Here is a 19,505-nt window from a genome sequence, read left to right as displayed (position 1 = left end):
CCACTGACGGCCCTCCCAGCCTGCCAGTTAACCGGCTGCCCCACCCCGACTGTTCTGCTAAGCGACCGGTTCTCCCTGTCCCCAGTGACCAGGCATGAGACTGGATCTGTCAATGCTCGCTGACCTGGCGTACAACTGGCTCTATCCCAGCCTCTGCTGTCTTTCACGTGTTTGTATCTGCCTCAGCCCTGCTGTCCCCATTAACAACTTGATGACTCTACGACATTGCATCTGTGGCCATTCAATGCCATAAACCCATCCTGCTGGTAACTTGACCTGGCCCGTTTTGACCTGCTAGGGAACCTTTTGTCAAAAAAATGCTCCAAAAACATGGTTTCCTCTGCTTGGCAGCAATTATAAAATTAAAAAATCGTGTTTAAATAAATATTCAGAGTTGTCAACTGAACTAAAAAGTTAGTGCGAAATTTCCAAATCTCCTGAAAAATGATGGTTCTGTTAACGATGGTTAGGCTGTTGTTCGGACGGTTTTAAATGTACCCTGTTTGCAAATTAAGAAAGTAAGTATTAGACAACAATTTGAAAAATTAAAAAAGTCAATCGAATGTGCGCACGAGACAGGATTTCTTTGTTTATTAAATAATGCGAGGCGTTAATGTAAGAAATAATGCAACCAGGCCAATTCGTATCTGTGAGTAAATCACCAAGTGAGAAGCATTGTCCTGGAATCCAGGGAGCAGGCGGAGGTTAGGGCGCTGGCATCCTATCTCGCGCAGCTACAAAATAACTGCGTAGCTATCTCTGAGAAGAGAGCCTGAGGAGACACCTGAAATGTCCCCTTCCCCTCTTTAGTCTCATATTAATTCTTATCCCAGCGTCCTCACCTTGCTGCCTCGCTCTCCTCCTCGGTCTGGCACTCCTCCCCCCCTCTGCTCACATGCATGCAGACACACTTACAGACGCTCTCTCCTCCCGCCCTCCCTCGCTCTCTCCCCCTTTCTGCGCTTCCCACTCCTGCCACAGCTCCCAGCCTCACTGAGCCCTCCTCTGCTGACTGGAGTGTACCGGGCGGAGATGCTGGCGTGTCTGTTCAACGTCTACTTCTGAATGGGACTCGCATCTTTTCTCTCTGAGGTGGCAGGAGCCGGGATGGTCAAGTGAGGTAAGGGCTCCACATTCTGTCCTCTCAGCCCGTGTCTGTAGCCCCCCTCGCCCGCCGGAGTTGTGTTTTGTCCGTGTTTATCTTTCTGTACTCTGGTGTGGATGAAGAGAGGGCACTTGTGGGCTTTTTTGTCTTGTTGATGCGACGGCACCGGGAGGCAGGAGCTGAGAGATCGCTCTCCCGAGGCGAGAAGAGCTCGAGGAGGCTGCTTCTCTCCAGGAATCCTCGCTAGGACCTTGACAGCGGAACGCGGGCTGGAGGAGCTTCATTCTAGGCGCTGTTAGTTTGTCTCCCGCATCGGGCGCTGTGTGACCTCTGCATAGGAGCAGGAGAGGCGGAAGGGGATATAGTCCGGCTTTGAGGCGCATCACCGTGTAAGTCTCAATTCATCGTTTTTTCTCAGTTTGTCTTCTCAGTTTGACATCACAGGGTCTCTCTGGTTTTAAACCTGTGCCCGTTTTGGTACTGCGGGTTGCACTTTGTGTTCAGCTAGATTTGCAGAGACTGGTGTGTATGTGGGGGGGAGGTGGTCTTCTTACTTTTGGCTGTAATTGCGGGTTCCCAGCGAGCAGAAAAGACGACATCGAACCTTTGAGCACCAGCGGCGTGGCAAAGCTGGCAATGAAACCTAGTACAAACAAGGAAAATGCCATCCAGCCTCTGTCTGTGAGGTAAAGAGAATTATAACTGACTGCAGTTGACCCCTCAAACATCGGGCGCCCGGTGACGCTGCACCCGCTGGACGGTTCGCAGCTACGCCCCTCCTTTGAGAACAAAAGCACTGAAAAGATGTAATCTCCGATGCCCCTGCCAACCCCCGTCTGCTTTTGTTCTCTCCCTCACAGCCCCTGGCAGTGCTAGCGTGGCAGAGGTGGTTGGCACTACAGCATCTAGCAGTGGTTTCTAAAAAAAAAAAAAAAATGGAAATGGACCTAAATATTTTCTTATGAGTTTTTTTTTCTTTATAGGGTGAAGCCATTTGTTATTCGAAATAGATGAGTGCACTGAAACATCTTTAACTTTTAGACCGAAGGGCTTACGGGGGCCAAACCTCGAGCAGCGGATATTGCAGCCTGACGCTGTTATATAAACAGTTTTGCTTTTTGCGGGTATGGTCATTTGTTATCCGGGGAGTCAAATGTTTATAGTCCGAGTGCAGAGTAGAAATGATCCGGTTTGAACACTGGGCTGCTCGGGGCACCGCTGCTAAATAAGGCTCTGTTGTGAGGGGAGAGCGCGCCTTACATGCTAAGTATCTGCAGATTTGAGGTCCATTTCCCGGCTACCCCCTAAGGAAAAGCTGCAGTCACCAATTTCTTTCTTTTATATTTATTGTTCGCATTTCACGCGAGTCTCTGGCTGCTGATCGCTCCTGACAATGCAATAGGAATTTCACGGACCATTGAACGGCTATTAAGAAATTGATTTTTTTAATCATATTTTAATGGAACAGTTGAACTAAGGGGGGGGGGTAAACATTGCTCTGGGCAGATCTATGTCTTGGAAGAAAAGTGAGCACCTGGTCAAGAAGTGGGTGAAAAAAACGGTGTGTGTTCGCGTTTTCCAAGTGCGTCGGGCCTTTTTAGTTTGCATCCAAGAGTTGTTTTTTGTGCCGGGTAATAAATCGTGTTTACTTGTAATTGCCTAGACTTCGGGGAGGCGAGGCTGACTGAAGTAAAATAATTAATAAGGGTCGAGCCCGGAGCAGGGCTTTTCAGCAGGGTTTGCCGCCCCAGTAGTATCTGCGTCTCAGGAGCTGCAGAAAACCAGATGCCTCCTTATAAACAGCACGCATCGCTCAATTAGCGAAAGGTCTGTTGTTTATAGGAAAGCGCTGGCAGCCCAGGCGAGCAAGTGAGGGGGTGCATGTGCAGTTGTTTTTCAATGCACTGCCTGCTCGGAGTTGGGGGTGACAGGAAAGAAGGAAACAGTGGCGTAACTTGACCTCCCCCCCCCCCCCAGATTGTGATGAGGGGCCCTGAGTGTCCCATATCTCTCAGATCTTTATTGGTCTCGGGCGGAATGTGGGACCGTAAAGTCTCGGGGCGTCGCATGGCGGTAGGGACCTGCGCTATGCCCCTGTAAGGAAAATTACTGGTGCCATTTTGCTTGCTTGTGCTTATATCTAACGTGAAATTGATCGAGGCGCAAGGCCTATGACGTCATGTCGAGTGTGAGTGGGCAGAAGGTAGACTCACAGACACAGACCTATACGTGCCCTCTTACCAACTGGCTAAAATTTATTTTGACCCGTGAAATAAAAAAAGAAACGATTCTTGGTGTGTTATTCACAAGTTTTCGATTTTTCTTGTCATTTTTTGTTTTTTTCGTTACTAATGCATTGTAAATAACTGTGCATGATCTGCGTCCTAGATTGATCAATTACAAACAGTTATATGTCTTGCTTTCAGTTTGCTGGCTCTGATGTCCATCCATTCATCCACATAACACAGAATGATGCCGCTTCTGTAATAATCGGCGAGTGTCCCCTAGCATCCATTTGAGCTGGCTGCCTAACACGTATGCACAGTCCTTGGGCCAAGCAGGGGCTCCTGAGGTGTCGCCACACCTATTTCTTCCGAAGATGCTGGGGCAAAAGTTAAGCAAACTGGTGCTTTTCTGTCGGCCTGTTCGTCGGTCTGTCTAGGCCCAAATTTATTAATGGGGTCTGACATTAATTATAAGAATTGATTACCATCCTTTCTCTTTCCCTTTCTCTTTCCATTCCCTTCCCGCCTCCCTCCACCCACTAACCCTTCTACATGTCTGCATATATATTACTCTGCGTACCCACCGCCCTATACGTCCGCTCTCTGTACGCGTCTACCTGTTTGTTCGCTCCTCGTGTACGGCACACAGTATATACTCTTTAAAGTAGAGATGTGTATTGGAAAGTTAGCTGTTCTTCTGACCAAAACCCAAAACTGAGCCTGTACAATAGTCCTCCAATGTTTGTCTGGTTCCTAAATATAACATGCAAAGTAAAAGAGAGCAACATATTTCAATTGATCACGTCGGTAGTAGAGACTTATTAAGGGAGCCGATAAATAAGCTACCATCGTCGGCAAAATATGTCTTTCCCCAGTAAACAGTGTTTTTTCTTCCCTTAACACCGATTATTGGACGAAAAACTCAGGAGAAGCTGTAGTATTACTGTCTGATCTGATGGACTCGACTCCCCGGGTGCTTTGTTTGCGCTGATGTGTTCAATATGTGGGCCTCGGTGACTAGTTCATCTGGAAACAGCCGGCCTGCATTCCTGCAAGGCGCATTGTAGACTCGTGGCAGAGTCAAATATGCTGGCAGTCGCAGTTACAGCTCGGCCTGCATTTGTTTTTAGTTTCTGTAATCCCAAACGCAGTGCAACATCTGGAAGTGATTTACCGTCCAAGTCGTGTTTTTCTTTCATTTGCCAGTTTAACCTTTCGCTTTATTTGGATAACTCCGCTGGGGATAGAGTTACTTGTGATAATTACAGAGTAAGCATTCTGCTATGTGTTGTGGGTAACATTTTTTGTAAGTATGAGTATTGAAGGCTGGAGATTGACCTGTGTGTGACACCGAAATCTTATTTACTTGATGGCCTTAGATTCAGATACATATATTAAATTATGGCCCATATTTATACTTTTTTAGCGCGAAAGCGCTACAATTGTAAACAACAATTGTATTTTATAAATTTGCGCCGCTTTTGCGTCAAAAAGTGACGCAAATGCGGTGCTAAAAAGTATAAATATACGCCTATGTTCGTAGAAATCTGCAAGAGTTGGGGTTCTTTTGAGAAGGACCGTTTCCATTAAAAAAAAAGGCATTATGGTGAGTAGGCAAAAGGCTTTACAGTAATGCAGCCATACATTTAGACAAAAATGAACGTAAAATGACATGGTTGTGTTTTTTTTTATTAGTTAGTTTTGGTGTGATTTCTTGGTACAGATCGTATTCATAAACACCGAATAATTAACGCAACCTTCACAAGTATTTTTTCCTTACAACTTTCAAACAGGAACATTACTACACATGAACCTATAATTTAGTATACATTCAGGCGCCGTTGCTGGCGAGTAAATATTAGATTCAGGGTATCGGTGACTACCCCCATAAGTTAATACCACAAATTGACTTTGTTTATGTTAAGAAAAACAGTACAAAATGAGCTTTGCAGTTTTAACTCCCCATGAATCTACGCGATAAGAGCATTTTAAGCAATGCATTGTAAACGGTAGCATGCGATTTTAGGAAAATATGGAATGTGGTCACTAGGGGGCGCTCGCGCTCTTTCATAAATGTATACCGGCGGACCTTCCGCTGTGCGGGACACTACGAAAAGACTCGCTGCTACCACCAGCATTGCTGGACGTCTCAGGGGAGACAGAATTCAATCTAGCTGCGGTTCAGCGTAATGCTCAGGCTGTTTGTCAGGATTAACATCTTTCTAGTCACTGGTTCGCGTTACCTTCAGCATCGTGTTACCACCTTGAGCTCTCTCCCAAGTTTGGAAATGGCGTAACTTTAGACTGGCTGAGAAGTAGTCCATCTGGAGGAGAGGTGTAAAATAAACAGTATCAGGTCTCAAGGCAGCAGCGATAATTAAAGACAGCGTCGTGTCCTCCGAGTTTCAAGTGGAGCATCCGTTTGGAGAGACGGGGGGCGGGGCTTCAGAAAGAAAGGAAAAACAAGTAGACACACTTAATAAATCATGCTCAGCTTGGAAAGCAAGACATCCGGTGCCAAGTGGCAAATCACATCGAAAACCAACGGAAAAAAAAGCTTGAGGTTTTTTTTCTCCCTCCACTTTGACGTGAACAGCAAACTGAAGTATACCGCGACGCGCAATATTTCGAGATTTAGCGGTGTTTTGAATCGTAACGGGCATGTTTCTATGTCTCCAATTTTTTTTAAAAAAATTCGGTTTATATTATGTCTCACTGCGACAGTAATACATTTTTCCCAGTGCACTGGCTACTGTACAAACCTGGCTCAATGATGTAAACCACGATGGCGTCGAGCTATATTTTCATAAAAGTTAAGTAACTTGCCCTCAATGAATATGGTGCCCAAAAAACCCCAAAAAACAAAGATGACTTGACATCACATCATTCTGCCAAAGAAAGCCAAACCATTTCTACTAGAAGGAAGCTTCAGAGCATCTGTTCAAACCCTCGTACTCTCTCATCTATATGTGGTAATGCTCTACTGCATGACCTGCCGGTCTCACAACAGCGCCCCCTAGGAGCATCCCACACATATCATTCAGGGCCTGAAGAAATATGATCACAGCCCCCTATCGCGATGGAACTCTATTGGCTCCCTTTGCTGGCCTGCACCATATTGAAAACCTGCTGCATTATTTCAAAGCTATCGCGATCCATCAGGGCCCGCCCAACTGTGGTCCAGTGTAGGAAACAGTCAAGGACTCACCTCCTTAAAGGACATTACATAACGGTCATTAGCCCAGCTTCCTCTCCTCTGACTTGTTGCTTCTGTTAAACCAATAAGCCCTCAACTACCTTTTGGCTAGATTTGTGGTATAGAAATATATACATGCATATATACATAAATAGTTACATACATACATACATACATTCATTTTGTAGTACATGTTTATTTTTTGCAGTTAAGATGGAAAATTTCGCTTTTTTCGGGAGAGAAATAATTATAGAGCAGTAAGTGAACTACTGGGTCTATTGTTAAGGTGTTTGCAGTAAAACAAAGAAGGGAAGCACCATTAATTTCAAGGTGAGAGTTGGGTTCTAGAAAAATATGTATTTTGATTTACTGAAAGACACATTCTGTCAGTTCAGGTCAGATACTTTTTAAAGCTTCTGTATGCAAGTTAAGAATGGGTCTCCCTGTAAGTAGAATCTTTATGTTTTTCTTAGCCTTTAGGTAAAGTGCTATTAAAACAAATGGTCATAGTAAAAAGCTCTGCTGAAGGTTTTGTTTCTGCCTTTATATGAATTCACTCTCATGCTAGAAACCCACTAATGGAAGCAAGGAAATCAGACAAGGACTAGGCCACCCATTAGATGACAATAATATTTCACAGAAATGATGTCCCATCCGAGAGATAATATCTTTCCCTGTCAAATACAAAATTTACAGACCTTGAATCCACTCTATTTGTGCAATAAAAATCAATCTATCTATCTATCTATCTATCTATCTATCTATCTATCTATACATATACCTTTAAAAACATACATACACACACCGCACACAAAGACACACACACGCACACGTTTATATTATATATACACGTGTATATGAATACTTATATCTACATACAAACACACAGTCACACAGACACACATATATATATATACACACACGTATACTTACACCTACATACAAACACGCACATGGCAGAGGGTTATTTACAGCTTCTAATGTTTCCAACAGAACTCATTCAAGTTTGTGTTCGCAGCCTATTCCGTGCTCATGTCTGCGTTGCTGTTCTCAGCTTCTTTCCTGAAAACACACTGCTCTGCGTCAGCAGAAGAGTTCATCAGAGTTGTTAATTGTATTGGAACGAATACCGAGTTGAAGTAGGGCAAAAATCAATGCAAATGGATTAGAGAAGCCAGTGTCGAGTAAATGAATAGTCTGGCCTGTCACAGATACAGTATGCCAGTTCTCTCCACACAGCCCTCATTTTGCCATAATTGTATTCAAGGCATCTTCAGAAACAGAGGCAGCGCTCTACAAGGAATGGTGGCAGAACAAAGCAGTAATCTGCAGATCAAGAGACGAATGCTCGCTCCGAGCAGCACTAATGCTGCAAAAATCAAAGACAATAAAGAAGAAAGGAAGAATGCTAGGTAGCATTAAAGGAGACAACACACAAGGAATAATTATAATTAATTGGGAATAGAGGAAGCAAAAAAAGCAGAAAGTTGGAGAAATTGTGAATTCTTGGAATATGCCATCACTAATCCTCTCCATGGCAACAGTGAAAGATAAAAGGTGTTATGACTTGCGTCTGTTACCTTGTCAAGTGTGTGGCGTGCATCCATCACGTTCAATGGGTCGTACATTTAATGATTAAAAAACACGCAGAACTCTAGCGTGCACAGAGAAAGTGTCAGTCTTAAAGCAACATTTTGTAGCCAATTGGTGCAAAATAGGAAATGCCACTAATCAAGGGCGGTAGGCACACTGACAGGCCACTGAACTAATGCATTTCGATTGGCAGAGTGAGTTTCATGAGGGTTGCAGCATTCGAAATATGCAAATTTAATATCCTTAGGATAATGTATTTTAAAGATTAGCACTCAACCTACATAGACATCCTACGCACACCTCTGGAGGATGTGCGGTACAGAGTAGGCCCAGGTGACTTTTTCATACAGGTAACATTTTCATATTGTGCTTTTCTTGACATTTTACTGGCCCAGAATTTAATTTTATTTTTTCCCACGAAAGATTACAATGTCTTGCAGCTGAAAAACATTTCTCTTCAAAGCAGTCTCCCCTTGGTATCTCGTGTGACTTCTGAATGCACATTTTTCCACGTCTTCAATTTCCAAGCCAGATACTGCTAATTACACTTCTCTGAGTTTATGAAAAGTTGCCAAAAATATGATTTCACTCTCCCACAGCACAAGAAGCCCACGCACAGGCACCTTCTACTGAGTTCACCAAACTCTATCTATTGATATGATCATCGACACACCTTGGTTATTAAAGATTATTTCATGGTACACAATGTATGACCATGGCTGAACTCTCTTTTTGACTGTTCATTTGAAAGGGGTGAAGACAATCAGAAACATATCCTCCTTTAGACTGAGCCCCTATATCCAAATACTGGCTGCAGAACAGAGCTACGCTTATTAAAATTGGAAGGGTTCAAGGGGGCGCCCTTAGAGGCGGCAATTCTATTGGAACCTAGGAGTGCGTTTTGATGGCGGTCTCATCATATCATGTGATGCCACTGGCTTGACAAGTGGCAGGATAACAGATACAAATACATCCATTGCTGCTTTTAGCATTATTTCCACGATCATCATTTCAGACATCCTAAGCGTATGAGTTGTTTCAGAAGCGCTTTAGCTATGGTTATCATTTCCAGATATTAGGAAAGAGTTAAGTGTCTGTAGATGGATCCCAGTGGCATAGTGGCAAACTCTCTTGTTTTACTGTTATGTTCATTGTTAACAAAGGGACAGATAAAGCTGCCTCGACTTTGCCTGGGGCTTGTTTGAGAAGCTCACGCATAAGGATATTCCCTAAGAAAGGAAATTTTGGAGTAAAATAATCTCCGGCTTTCTGCCATCAGCTTGTATTTCTCCTCAGCACTAGCTCTGAGCAAGAGGCACATGGCTGTCTGTTGGATTCTTACAGTGTGTGCGTGTGAGGTCATTTGGACAAGCAGAGGCAGCTATTTAATTCTGTCATTGAAGCCATTATGATCATGTTTGAAAGATGTATAATTTTGTAAATTGGGGCCTTTGAGCCTTTTGTGTCAGCCTTATGCTTTTGTGCTTCATGGTGTTCAGACTAACTATGGGCTCCTTAGAACCCCATTCTTCATGGCCTGTATTCAGCCTTTGTAACTCTCTGCTTTTTTGCCTTTAGACTATCTAGGTGATTGTTACATAGATCTCTCTTATAACTTTGGATGATGTGTGACAGCCTTAAAATTCTGCGCTTCCGAGTCTTTATGCCTTCTTCGTGATCCTTATATTTTTCATCTTGGTGTCCTTTGTAGATCTGTTGAAGTTTTATAATTCTTTCTTTTACGTTAGACCATCTATGGGATCATTATCTATCTCTTATTCATGGCCTTTCTGTGGGCCGTGGCTATCTTAGAATTCTATGCTTCGTATTTGTTAGACATTCATGGGATCATTCTACATCTCTTATTAGAACATTGGAATGTTGAGCATTCCATTGGAGACAATGGAGTAGCTCCGGGCTTCTAATGGCTCATAGGAGACTGGAGCTCCAACATTGCAATGTGTGTCTTTCACAGCGTTTGGTATGAACAATGGCCTCATGGAGCCCAAGGGGATTTTATTGTCTTCGGGCTTTGTGAGGTCATTGTTTTACTAATTAGAACATTCTGCTCTAATAGCCTTATAGCCCACTGTTCTAATAGCCTTATAGCCCGGTGTAACTTGGCAATACCAGCCATTAAAGACCTTCCCCCTTGTTAAAGCACCTCACCTTCAGCACGGGCCTTTAACGCTGGAGTAGGCCTTTAATGATCAATATAGCTTGTATGGCGGGCTATGAGGTTATAGTAACATTGGCTTGTAAAAATGTGGCATAGCAATTCACCTCTTATCAACACATTGTTGTGTGTCCTAAGCACCCAGTTGTGATACAAACCTTTTGTTAGAGGTGTTCATTAGGGAGCAGACAACTGTAATAGATGTCTTTGGGTGTTATACACATTGCTAACTCCCCCAAACTGCACATTTATTGATCTCTTTGATAGGAATTGCAAACTATGATGAGATGCATGGCTGCTGTCTGTTCGACCTAGAATAAATTGGACATAGCAGAGTAGATTACTTCTTCAGTGTGTGACTGATGTATATATAACATGCCTTAGAGACATGCATATATGACATGTATCTTAGAGAAAATGGATTTGATCTGTAAGATGGCCTCTCCGAAGGTATCAGTTTCACATACACAGTATCTAATGGGCATGTTGCCACGAGTGGGAATATACATATACCTAGCCTGAAGTTTTGAGCTGAAGGATCAGTTTCTGAGAATAGAACAGCTATGATGTGGACAAAAGTATTTTGGTAGAGCAAGACTCAATGGTGAAATGAAATATTTTAACAATGATACCAGTATTTAAAAAAAAGAGTAAGGTTTTGTATTTCTGATACTATTGTTCCAATATGGAAAGATTATATGGACTTGGTGTTTCTAAACAATGTTTCATAACCAAAACAAAAGTGATAACAATATTAATTAATAAAAATATGTCTACTACTATTTTCTTTTATTATTATTATTATTATTATTATTATTACTATTATTGTCGCTGTTGTTGCTGTTGATATTATTATTATTAGGCACATTTCAAGGTTGGGTGTATTTGAAGCATAAGGCCAGGCCTCTAACTTGGAAAATAATATTTTAAAGTATCAAAAACACTCAAGGTTTAGCAAATTTCTAAATCTAAAAGGCCAATGTTTTTCATCGGAATGCCATTAGAATAAGTAATTCTCTATGAAACAAAAATACTTGCTATTGTGCAGTTGAGTGAGCCCCAGTTCAAGGATCATTGAAGCCCAAGGTAAAATTACTTTTGCATTTTTGACAACCGTTTACCTTAGCAACAGGGCCATAGTTGAAGATTATAGATGCATTCTATTGCCCCCTGTATGTGGCACCAGATGCCTAAACTCACCTTAATGTAGTATCAAATCTGAAGAGGCTTAAATCTGGTGAAGAGCCACCAATGGCTATGTTTACAAAAGATAATCTTGATCTACTCTGAGTTACCTGGTTGTGAGGCCTTTTCGGTCCAATATTGGAAAATCTCACGATGGGAATATCACAAAGATGAAAGTCAAAAGGCAGAATAATAAAGTATGAAATAAAATCCAGGATTACCCACTCCCAGGCGCATATTTATCAATATTTCACACAACACAACAAAGCAAGCCACATTCCTGCACTGTGCTGCATGAAAGGGAGAGGGGAAGAATGCACCATATTTAACATGATACAGTGAATTCCTGCTCTCTGCCTGCATTGGTGCACAAACTGCTGCCTAGGCCAATGCAGGGACCCTTGTACCAGGGTGCAGAATGCATGGGTGAATGTGTGGGAACACCAACACTCTGCCAATGGTATACCTCCCTGCTTCAGGATAAGGTAAGGCAACGATTTGTGATGTTTGACATCACTCTAGATTTATCAAGCCATGCAGGGTGCCCTTGTGTGGGATGATGAATCACATTTAGATTTTATGTCAACCTTGCAGAGCAAGGGCAATGCAAAACCTTGAACAATATGGCCCCTAGTGCTTAAGAACCGAACACTAGTCTCACTCTCTTCTCTAGAGATAAACGGTTTAACATAAGGGTGCTATGCTAATTGGTTATTGAAAATCCTTTCCTTACTGCTTGATTCAGTATTGTTCTTTGAAGACCATTCCAAGTTTATAAAAAAGCATGACACAAGACTTATACTAATTGCCTTATCATCTGTATTCTTTAAGGACAAATGACTGAATGCATTTTTCCGACAAATTTTCCAATTTTCTATGGTCTTTTTACTTTATTATTATATGAACTCATCTTTCACCAGGGTATGGAAATACCACACCAAAGAGGGATTTAGATACTGATCAAAAATCCATGCTTAAATGCTCTTCAAACCACTGACTCCTCATGGCAGAACTTTGCAAAGACTTTGAATTCCCTTCAAGTGCACTAAACATCTCCAGAATTCCTCACAACTTACAATATAAATGTAATCTCCGATCCAGTCATTAATGCCTTCTTCTGAAAATGCCACTTTTGAAATGTCAGTATTATGTTTGGCTTTCTGTATCTGACTACAGGTTATGAGAAAATGATATTCCAAAAATATTAGGCATTGTGGTTGCAGTATGTGTGGTGGCCGACTTAAATTATGATCAGAAGGATTGATTGCCTGAAAGGGTTTGGAAGACCAGATAAATCTGACCATAGTCAAATGTGAGTTTGTATCTCTCTATGAGACATAATAAACTGGTATAACAAATGGGCAGAACCAGTTCTTTACTTACAATTTACTCAAAGCACCAGTCACAAGCGTTTCAACTCTATTTAATCAGCATCTTCGCTCAATGCGTACAGGTATGTGGTGGGCATAGGTGCTCATTTTTTGGGCAAGACTTGTTTTTCCTCATCAGATTTTGACCCAAAGCAACAAAAAGAAAAACAGAAAAAAGGCAAAAGGGTAAAAATAGTAGGAAAAAGCTGAAAAATAGTAAGAAAGGGAGGCAGTGGGGATTAAAGTACCATGTGGTGGATTCAAGATGAGGCAGGATATACTACCATAATATCAAGTCCGGAATATTGTGCTGAAATACTGCAGCAAGCATATCAACAAAAATATTGTGGCAGTAATTAAAAATATGTAAGCATAGGTGTTCTATACTTAATGTATTCAACAACTCAGGCATTTGGCACAACCGGCTGCAGGCGCCTAAGAAGAAACTCTGGGCCCCTCCACCTATTTCTTTGCAAATTAGGCACTGATCAGCATCCATTCTACAGGCATACCTTCTGTGTTATTTGCACACTCACATACAAATATATCCTACTTTGAGTACACCTTGCTGGAGGATGTTGTAAATGGATGAGATCATAAAAGTGGAGAGAAGATGAAGATAGATATGTAGGCTGGCAAGGTGGCCTCTGATGCTTGGAGGGGGAAGGGAAAAGGTGAAAGATATTGGACTCGATACATAAATGTTTCCTATGTAAATGTTGTCAGTGAAACTCAAGCTAGCTCATTGAAAAGCCAAAGATTTGATAATGGACAAGATCCTTCAGGTTTTGAAATCTGAAGTTTCATGTGTTGCTTACCATGTAAACGCTGATCATTAAATTGTCTTAGCTCCGTGAATGGGGTCAAAATATTTGCATATTTATGAAACATGTCTAAGAATGTACTAACTTTTAAGCAATTTTAAATATGTCATGTCTAATTATTACAAGTTACGTGTATGTTTTTATTAAGCATTAAGTGAGGAAACAAGGGCCAGGGTATATAAGTAAAATAGTATTTTGTATTAATAATGTTTTTAGTTTTATTTTGGTTGTATCTTTTAAAGCATGCACTTGACTCAAATGGGCTTCAGAACACTGTGCAAAAAATATGCAGCAAACCATGAACGTGCAACATGCAACATACATGTAAACAAACTATGTGGATTCTATGTGGATACAACAAACTTTATCTATGAAGGAAGAGACAATGTTCATAAAAGGGTTTAAATAAACATAGGAATTGGGAAAAATATGCATATGATAAATTAACATAGCAGTGATTGGTTTTAGAGGATGGGAATTAACATATTATGACAAAGATTATTCATGCTGGAGAAAGGGGGTGTGTGTTACATGAAGCAGGTAGATGTGAAAAGTTTGGGGAAGAATATGTAGAGCAGGAGGATGTAGCATAAGCACACAATACCAGTTTGAAGCTAATCATGATACACTTGGGTGCAAGCAATGGACAGCGGGGCTGATTGGGGTATACAAAGGCGGAAAGTAATGTACATATGGAAGACAAAAAACAGAATACATAATGAATGCATAGGGTCCAAGTAAAATACAGTACAAGTGGCTATGCATTCTAATTTAAGTTTTGGACCGCTTGGTTACAATACAGTTTTCAATTTCTCAAGTGTGAGATTAGCTAGATAAGGTGCGCTAAACTTTCGGTCCAGGTATTAATTTGGATCACTGAATGTTTTCAAGGGGAAGTTCTTTAGGGATTGTTTTTGAAACAGTGAACAAATGAGCATTTCTGATGTGTGCAGGTAGGATGACCCAGATCTTTGGTGCACTGCCAGGATATGGTCTAGCAAATTTTGAAGAGAGGATGTGAAGTGACAGCTTGTTTTTTGATCTGGGGTTTCGGGAACCTCCTGCACTTCTGCATTTTTGCATTTTTGTGCCAGGAATACTAATAGTTTTTAGCTTTAGGGATTTGTTGGTGGTGCATGTAGTTTTGGGCAAGGAACACATTGGCATTTGTTTGACGAAAGGAAGGGTAGAGTAGTATGGCCACATTTTCTGTTCACTTTAGAGACTGTGCTGTTGCTGGTGGGACAGTTTGTAGAGGAGCAGGATGGTATTTAGGAACATTAGTCAAGATATCACTTTTATAGTCAATATGGAGAACTGTGGGCGCTCAACAGCAGTTTTAAGGTCTTGGTTGAATAAAAAATGTATCAGATTTGTGATATTTATGTAGGTGCATTGTGTTTCACACAACTGTAGTAGGCATATGGGCCCACATTTATACTTTTTTAGCGCCGCATTTGCGTCATTTTTTGACGCAAAATCGGTGAAAACTTGCAAAATACAATTGTATTTTATAATTTAGCACCGTTTTTGCATCAAAACGTGGCACAAATGAGGCGCAAAAAAGTATAAATATGGGCCATGGTCTTTATTAATGCTATGAAAATGTTTTCAAGGTCAACACTGCAGAGTCTGTGATTTTCTGTATCTGGCTTCTAGTGTTAAACCAATAGGCAAAGGTAGTGTTAAAATGGGGGTAGTTAGAAACCGGAAGTTAGGAGGATCTTCTACAGTTAATGTAAGATCAGAAGGCAGCAATCAAAAAGGACTCATAACTGGGCATTTCTAATTTTCTAGGCTAACAATTGCCAACTAAGCTAAATGGGTCAGTGGATTTAACAATTGCTGGTCCCATTCAGTGTGAACCTCAGGGCACACTGAAATTGTTGCAAGGCCAAACTCATCTTTTGTAACACAAGGTTGATAAATGAGGTAATAGTAAAGTCTGTTATTTATGGGAAATAAAACAGCAGGCGTGTGGTGATGTCAAGAACTGTAAGAAAACAAGTCACTATTTGATGTGATGTGCTGAAACCTCTAATGTTTAGATCGCCACCAGTGCTTGGGACCAGAACTGGAAGACCTGCCAGTGGCACAAAGCAGGTCTATATCTTAGACATCACAGTGCTGTAGGACCAGAACTGGAAGACCTGCCAGTGGCACAAAGCAGGTCTATATCTTAGACATCACAGTGCTGTAGGACCAGAACTGGAAGACCTGCCAGTGGCACAAAGCAGGTCTATATCTTAGACATCACAGTGCTGTAGGACCAGAACTGGAAGACCTGCCAGTGGCACGAAGCAGGTCTATATCTTAGACATCACAGTGCTTGGGACCAGAACTGGAAGACCTGCCAGTGGCACGAAGCAGGTCTATATCTTAGACATCACAGTGCTGTAGGACCAGAACTGGAAGACCTGCCAGTGGCACAAAGCAGGTCTATATCTTAGACATCACAGTGCTTGGGACCAGAACTGGAAGACCTGCCAGTGGCACGAAGCAGGTCTATATCTTAGACATCACAGTGCTGTAGGACCAGAACTGGAAGACCTGCCAGTGGCACGAAGCAGGTCTATATCTTAGACATCACAGTGCTGTAGGATTGTACAGCAGAATATTAAGCATTGGAATATTGTGGTATCATCTTATTGTGGCCAGGGTATCGGCATGGTAAATACACGCTCATTTAGGTATAGACAATCTCTACTATTGACCAGACTACAAGCATAAGTGCTTTTTACTGCAACTTGTAAATAACAATTGTACATGACAATACCACGCGGTCTTTTTTTATCTGGTGCTAAAAACAGCCCCTATTGCGAGTTTCTGGGGAATAACGTGGATTTTAGTGTTTAGGCACCAAAATCTACACGACAGGGTAATTACTTCATCGTTTTCCCTTGTTAAATTTCAGCAGGTTTGACGGGCCGAAATGTAACAAAATTTAAACACGAGTTTATATAGGGTCGGAACTCACCGAGCCACTCGTATTCGAGCCCTTAGCTACCTTTCAATATTTTTCTCTCGTTATTTTGGTCTCAAAGTTTCGTGTCAACGAGATTCCCATTTCGATATTCCGGGAGCACGCTGTGCTGTAGATTTAATTGTTTTAAACATGCCTTAGTTGCACTTGGGTGGAAAGACGAGGCTTACTGAGCAGGTAAGCAGGTGGTCCGGTTTATATCCAGATCACGCAGAGTTGTTGTCTTGGCAAAGGCTCACGCTACCCCTGTCGTTATATGCATTTATGAGAAAGGAAGATTGGAACAGGTATTTTTTCGACATAATTACTTTCCAGAAGAGAGTCACAGCACAGGAAAAAGATGGTACAATGTGCAGAAAAGTAAACTTTAGAAACCTCTGCTATCCACGACATCTGTTTAAGAATATACACAAACAAAATGATTACATGTAATTAAATAGGCACCATGGTGTTTACAAATAATGCATTGAGGTCAAATGTAATGCACGTGCAAAAGGGACATGTTGTCAACTTTCACTTAAAATAAGAGCTGTAAATATATCCATTCAAGCACCTGCTTGAGGTGCCCGAGCCCCCTCTGTTGTGAAACAGCCTAAATCTGTGAGGAGAAAAGCAGCTTCTTAACTCTGCCTTAAGTGGGGTAACATAATTAGTCCATCTCAATGGCACCTGTGCCTGGTCACTCAGCGGTGATTGGTCGTTCAAGCAACCCTCCTGTGTCTGGCAGAACCTCCCCTTTGTGCATAAACACTGGGATCCCTGCACGAGTGATAATGTGCCTGGCATCTGTTCATGGCAAGTCATTAGAGTCACAGAGTGAGTCCCCATCTTCTGCCTGAACCGTGACAATGTCATTACTGTAGAAAAACGTGCAGACCAAACCAGCAGTGACACTGCCCGGCCCTCTCTGCAGTACCACGTGCCCTTCATGCAAATGCACCCTCTTCCTACACAATGAAAAAAAACAGCTTCTGTCAATAAGATGGAAACTACTTATCTTGCGAAATTATTGAATAAACATCACAAATATTATTTCAATCATTGGGTGTCTGCACTAGGAAGAAAGAAATCCATGTCATTGAAAATACCGTGTCAGACGAGGTTGCTTTGGACCACTATTTAAGCAAGATTTAGGTCCTGATTTATATCTTTTTTGTGACGCATTAACGACATTTTTTGACGCAAAAGCGGCGCAAAACTACAAAATAAAGGCCCATATTTATACTTTTATAGTGCCAAATTTCCTCCACTTTTTAACGCAAAAGCAGCACAAACTTACAAAATACAGTTGTATTTTGTAAGGTTGCACCGCTTTTGTGTCAAAAAATGACGCAAATGCGGCGCTAATTTTTTTTAAAATATGGGCAAAAGTTGTATTTAGTAAGTTTTCGCCACTTTTGCGTCAAAAAATTACGCTAATTGGGCGCAAAAAAAGTATAAATCAGGGTATTAGTGCCAACATGCATTGGACAGGAAAGGTTTCTGAGAGAAATATTAAGGATTCCACATGTATGTTCGATGTACGTTCTTAGAGAGCACTTTTAGACTGTATCTCTTCACCGCGCCATGAAGCCTGTCTACTCTATTTTAGGTGTTATTAATGGATGCAAGCGTCCAGGTTTTCATCTTCATTATGATATTTATATGTATACAGTAGAATATTATTCAGTACTTTAAATATCACTGATGCTTCCCTCACTCTATATCTTTTTCTTTTCTCTAACTATCTCACAATCTCTCCCTTTTCCTTTTCCTCTTTCTTTCTGCCCCCTCCCTTTTTCTCTGGGTCCAGTGAATCATTCATTTGCACATCCATCCGTAAAAACTATCCATTCATTTATCTAGTCATCCAAGCATGTTTTGGTCCATTTATCGGTATGTTCATCAATCTGTCTGCCCATTAAAATTTCAGTCTGCCCGTCCGTCTATTTGCCCATCCATCCATCTACCCATCCATCCATCCGAGTATATGCATCAAAAATGTCCAGGGATTCCAACATACCTTAAATAGTTTAAAAATAACAGGGGATATAACAAGGGGAGAGTTGAGGTACAGAAATGATTGTCTTCTCAAAACTTTGTTCTTCTTAAGTTTACCAACAGTTTAAAGAATAGGTATCAATGCTTGATATAGCAGGATAGCTTTGAAAATGAATCTAAATCCGTTCGTTAGCTTACAAATTACAACCAAAATCATGTTGAAATTTCATTGTCGAAAATGTGATACACAGCCAGCCACATGTTAAGAAACAGATCTGAAACATATCACTACCCTTTCCTGAATTAAGGATCCATTTCCCGCACTGGAAAATGAAGGTCTCTGCACCAAAATACCTTTCATTTTCAAATCAAATTGAACAAAGAATGAGTTCTGGTGAAGTTATCAGGCCTATAGTGGAAATGCCAGCTGTAATAAAGCGAGATGAGACCCTCTGGTTTTGCCCTGATCTCTCGTGTGTTCGAAGTTTCAATAGAGGTCACAGAGGGCCCTGGATGCAATTCCACTAGCCATATCGTTCTGTTAGCAATGCTTTATGTCAGAGATGTGAAACTAGCTATCCCCATACAATTCGTCAATGCATATCCTGCAATCAATCTATACTTTCTTCGCATAGGCACTTGATAGCTTCATACTGATAGAGCTTGCAAAGGTACGATGATTGAACGAACACCCTGAATGTTAAAACAGCTCATACATAGCCTGATAAATTTTAATTTTAGATTTTCTAATTTTAAGATGGCAGATATATTTGAAAGCTGCAAAGTGGCAGGGTGAGGTTTGTCGATGGTAGAGAATTGGGCAGTAGGTTCAAATTAAATGTTTTCTCTAAAAGGACAAAGGTAAACA

General features: G+C 41.4%; 1 protein-coding gene across 5 annotated transcripts in view; it reads left to right on the top strand.

Moving 5' to 3' along the window:
- The first annotated feature begins 674 nt into the window (after positions 1-674).
- Positions 675-19,505, top strand: part of CDH11 (cadherin 11) — a 246,256-nt gene continuing 227,425 nt past the window's right edge. The window contains exon 1 of one of the 5 annotated variants that reach the window (XM_069217106.1): positions 675-1,120. The gene's annotated coding sequence lies outside the window, so the exon portion shown is untranslated. Of the gene's footprint in view, positions 1,495-19,505 lie in introns of all 5 variants that reach the window. The other 4 variants (XM_069217107.1, XM_069217108.1, XM_069217110.1 and 1 more) reach the window with 4 other exon arrangements.

The sequence above is a fragment of the Pleurodeles waltl genome, chromosome 12 (genome assembly GCF_031143425.1).
Source record: "Pleurodeles waltl isolate 20211129_DDA chromosome 12, aPleWal1.hap1.20221129, whole genome shotgun sequence".
Taxonomy (NCBI): domain Eukaryota; kingdom Metazoa; phylum Chordata; class Amphibia; order Caudata; family Salamandridae; genus Pleurodeles; species Pleurodeles waltl.
This window is presented reverse-complemented; position numbering and strand designations above follow the sequence as displayed.